Raw genomic sequence first — 5518 nt, 5'->3', positions numbered from 1 at the left:
GATAGGTTTCCTATCGAACTCCATAGCACATCTTACTTTGAAGAGAATGTGAAATCTTTTAGTCATGAAAATATAACTATCAAGAATAGATTTTCTAGTGAAAATTGCATTGCAACGCATCTAGATCCTAAAAATATAAAAAATGAAGGACATATCCAATAATGAAAACCTTTCTAAGGCACTTGGGGATGGAAGGTTTGACATTTCCCCTTTTAGAACAAATCAAGAAAGATCATATATCCTTGTGGAAGAAACAAAATAAATAATGGGAACAACAAAAAATCCCCACATGATATACTTAGTAGTATCATTGACTCCAGAAGAAGATCCTAGTTTTGCCGAATTCTTTCAACAAATATAGATAAACTTTGCATGGTCTTATGTAGACATGCTAGGAATAGACCCAGATCTAGTGATGCATCTATTGGTATTTTGGTATGGTTTTGTCATTGATGTCAACACCTACTAAATACACCTACTTTGAAGATCCAGCAACATTCACCGGCAAACAGTAAACTGTGCAACAGTTACTGGTATATGGTTCACCGACAGGATATATTGTTCACTGGTACCTGAAATGGCATGGAAGACACTTGGTAATGTCGAAGATATCATGTGGACACTTTATTTTGAAGTAATAATCATTGATATATTCTTATTTGCATATTTGCTTTTACCGGCAAATAGGTCCAGGTTATCTAGGGTTACACTGGCAGGTTTATCTTTTCCAGATCAGCATGGCACGCTATGGAGATGATTTATTATTGTTGTAAATGCATTAAGCCGACATGTTTAATCGGTTATTGCATCGGATATTATATTATTTATAAAATGTTTTTATTGTAGAGCTGACCTACTAAAATTGGTCTTAGGGTATGGTATAAATGTAAGATCTTATTTGTAAGATCAAGTGTGGAATGTGTAAAAGGTTTGAGTAAAGATATATGCAAGATCAAGTAGAGATATACACGAAGACATCATCTGAAGATGAAGTTAGGTTTTTGTAGAAGCATATCAGCATTACACCGATACTGAATTTAGCATATGAAGATGCGATTTTGCACAGTACATTCTTATTGGATTTAACCATCCAATTGTAGTCAGTGTGACTCCCATTTGTGATTGAGCAGTGAGCTCTAGGCTGTTGGCCTTTCTGCATGTGCAGACCCCTCTTTGTACACTTACTATCTGCAGTAGTATCATCTGATTGTGGGTAAGGTTTCCCACCGTGGTTTTCCCTTACAGGGTTTCCACGTACAAATATTGGTGTCATGTGTTGTGGATGACTTTGTGCTTATGTTTCATGCATTAATTCTTACCGGTATAGCAATTTACTATTAACACTGTCTACCAGCATACTTAACTGATTTACCGGTATTAAGCATTAAGTTGGTTAATAAGTTTTTGTTTTGAATTTAATAGACAACTGATTCACCCCCCCCCCCTCTCAGTTGTCTTCGGGACCTACAATTGGTATCAGAGCCTAGTCCTCTTTTTGTAGAAGTTTAACAACTTGAGGAGATCCAATGTCTACTAATTATTTCAGAAAGGATAGTCCTAAACTTGATGGAACCAACTATGGGATATGGAAAATCAGAATGGAGACACATCTGAATTGCATTGGTAAAGAAATCTGGGAAGTTACTAAGAATGGTTATACTGCTGCTGTAGCTAGTCGGACTGCTCCCACTACTTTAGCTAAAGATGAAGAAAATGATTGCAAAGCAAGAGAAGCACTCTTGAGTGCATTATCAAATCAACAAATCATGGGATTATCAGATAGGTCTATTGCTAAAGCTATTTGGGATCATTTAGAAACACTGAATGAAGGGGATTCCACAGTCAAAATTGCAAAACTTGAAAGCTTCCGAGTTAGGTATGAACATCTGAAAATGGAAGAAGATGAAAGGATTTCTGCTTTTATGGAAAGAGTAAATGAAATTGTTTTGGGTATCAAATGTTGTGGAGGAACCTTGAGTGAAGATGAGATTGTTTCAAAAATCTTAAGAGGTTTGCCACTGGCACATAAAATGAAGGTTGCTGCTATAAATGAGTTGAGAACAATGCCTAATACATCAGTAACTAGGGATACATTGATTGGAAAACTTTCAGCTTTTGAAATTGAGGAATTTGGTCATGTTACTACTATAAAAACTGATTTGGCCTTCAAAGAATCAACATCATCTGCTCCATCCTTTGATAAATCAGACTAGAGAGCCTTTTATGCAAGAGAGCTTGAAGAAACCAGGAAGGAGAATGAAGAGCTTGAAGAACTTGAAGCACTATTTGCAAGAAAAATGCCAAAAGGCCCAATTGGAAGTAAGTATGAAGGTAAAGCACCCTTTAAATGTTTTAACTGCAATAAGATTGGTCATATGGCTTCAAGATGCCCTGATAGACATGCTACACTAAGAGAAGAAGCTAGAAGAACATACAAACCTAATCCTGAATATCAGAGATACAGATTTAAGAAAAACAAAGATAAATCTTGTTACATTGTTGATGAAGGTGTGACTGATGATTCTGATGAGGATCCAACAGACAATGGATGGGTCTTTGTTTCTATAACAGAAGATCAACCGACACCTATTGCTCAACTGGTAGAACAAGCCCTAGTAGCTAAAGTTGAATCAAAGGATGAATGGATTATTGACTCAGGTTGCTCACATCACATGACTGGAGACAAAGGTAAATTCTTGAACTTTCAAGAATACAATGGAGGTTTAGTAAGATTCGGAGATGACAAAGCCTGTTCAATCAAAGGTAAGGGTTCAATATCTCTTGATGGTAAACACAACACTGACAATGTCTACTATGTTGAAGGATTAAAACATAATCTTGTAAGTGTTGGTCAATTAGTTGAGAAAGGTTTTCAGTTACAATTTAAAAATGGAAAATGCAAAATCATGAATAGAACTGGTTTGGAAATTGCAACCGGTAATCAGACTAGAGGTAATATCTTCCATTTGAATAATAGTGAAAAGGCATGTTTAATTGCACATATAGATGAAAATTGGCTATGCCATAAAAGACTATGTCATGTAAATTTTGATTGCATGGTAAAAATCAGTACTTCTAAGGCGGTTAGAGATCTACCTAAAATTGTGAAACCTCAGAATACAATTTGCAAGGAATGTCAATTTGGAAAACAAGTAAGAGCTAGTTTCAAAAGTATTCCAGAAAAATCCAATAATGCCCTTGATTTAATTCACACTGATTTATGTGGTCCAGCTAGAACTAAAAGCTTATAAGGTGATAGATATTTCATGCTAATTATTGATGATTATTCTAGAATGTGTTGGGCTACTTTTCTTAGAGAAAAATCAGAAGCACTTGGGAAGTTCAAACTATTCAAAGCAATGGTTGAAAATGAAACCGGTAAGAAAATTAAATGTTTAAGATCAGATCAAGGAGGAGAATTCACATCTAAAGATTTTAATACATTCTGTGAAGTAAATGGAATCAAAAGACAGTTATCAGCACCTCGGACACCACAACAGAATGGAGTTGTTGAAAGAAAAAACATAACTATTTTGGATGCAGCAAGAAGTATGTTATCAGAAGCTAATCTACCACATGTGTACTGGAGAGAGGCAGTAAGCACTACTGTCTATACATTCAACAAAGTTCACATCAAAGGTGAAACCGGTAAGACCCCTCATGAACTATGGTTTGGTAATATTCCTACTCTTAAGTACTTCAGAATTTTTGGAAGTAAATGTTATATTAGAAGAGATGAGTATATTGGCAAGTTTGATCCTAGAAGTGATGAAGGAATGTTTCTTGGTTATTCATCTAAGAGCAAGGCATATAGATGTTTTAATAAAAGATTACAGAAAATTGTTGAGAGTACAAATGTAAAGATTGATGAACAATTCAGAGGAACTTCAAGGTATATAGACTCTGAACCGGAAACAAAAATTGTGACAAATGGACCTACAATAAATCCACCGATACAGAATGATGATCCAGTTACTCCGGTATCATCAGAGGATTCCATAGTAATTGAAGAACAACAACAGACTAAGACACCCCGGTATGTAAGACTGAATCATTCTGAAGATCAGATAATTGGAAGCAAATTTAAAGGAGTCATGACAAGAGGAAGATTGGCAAATGAAGAGGTATGTCTTATTTCTCAAATTGAACCATTATCTATCAATGAGGCATGTGAAGATGAATTTTGGATTAAAGCTATGGAAGAAGAATTAGGACAAATTGAGAAAAATAATACTTGGACATTAGTTCCCCGGCCTAAAAAGAAAAATGTAATTGGAACCAAATGGGTATTTAGAAACAAACTTAATGAAGATGGTAAGGTTGTCAGAAATAAAGCAAGACTAGTGTGTAAGGGATATTCTTAGAAAGAAGGAGTTGATTACAATGAAACCTTTGCACCGGTAGCCAGAATTGAGGCAGTTAGATTATTCTTGGCTTTTGCAGCTCACAAGGATTACAAAGTTTATCAAATGGATATTAACTGTGCATTTTTTAATGGAGATCTTGAAGAGGAAGTCTATATTGAACAACCTGATGGATTTTTCTTGACAGATGACAATGATATGGTTTGCAGATTAAGAAAAGCTCTTTATGGATTAAAACAAGCCCCAAGAGCTTGGTATGCAAGATTGGATAAGTGTCTTTTAAAGATTGGTTTTACTAAAGGAAATGCAGATAGCAATTTATATTACAAAGTAACTAATGATGACATCTTGATTATTGAAGTATTTGTTGATGATATAATCTTTGGAGGAGAAGATGAATTATGCAAAGAATTTTCTCTTGAAATGCAACAAGAATTTGAAATGTCTATGATCGGAGAAATAAAATTCTTTTTAGGATTGCAGATTTTACAGACTGATAAAGGCATATTTTTGAGTCAATCTAAGTACTTGAAAGAACTACTTAAGAAATTTGGGATGGAGAACTCTAAACTGGTAAGCACACCTATGATTACAAATGACAAATTATCTCAAAGGGATGAATCTACACCTATTAATCCAACTAGATACAAATCTATGATAGGAGGTTTACTATATTTGACACAAACCAGACCTGATATTATGAATGCAGTATGTATAGTTTCTAGATTTCAGAGTAATCCTAGGGAAAATCATGAATCAGCAGTAAAAAGGACTTTTCGGTACTTACAAGGCACAACAAATCTTGGATTATGGTATCCTAAAGATGAAAATTTTGATCTGTATGCATATACAGATGCAAATTGGGCAGGAGATGTGGATGATAGAAAAAGCACCACTGGAGGAGCATTCTTTCTTGGAAAGAGATTAGTTTCTTGGTTAAGTAAGAAACAGAGTTGTACATCTTTATCAACAACAGAATCAGAATATGTTGCAGCAGCAACAAACTGTACACAGGTACTTTGGCTTAAGCAAATGTTAAAAGACATAAAAGTAAAATGCAAGGAACCTATTACAATATGCTGTGATAACACTGCAGCAATTGATATATCTAAAAATCCGGTATTACATTCTAAAACAAAACATGTTTCTATCAA

This window comes from Cryptomeria japonica, chromosome 8 (assembly GCF_030272615.1).
Source record: "Cryptomeria japonica chromosome 8, Sugi_1.0, whole genome shotgun sequence".
In the NCBI taxonomy this organism is placed as follows: Eukaryota; Viridiplantae; Streptophyta; class Pinopsida; order Cupressales; family Cupressaceae; genus Cryptomeria; species Cryptomeria japonica.
The sequence above is the reverse complement of the archived record's forward strand: the minus strand, read 5'-3'. Positions refer to the sequence as shown.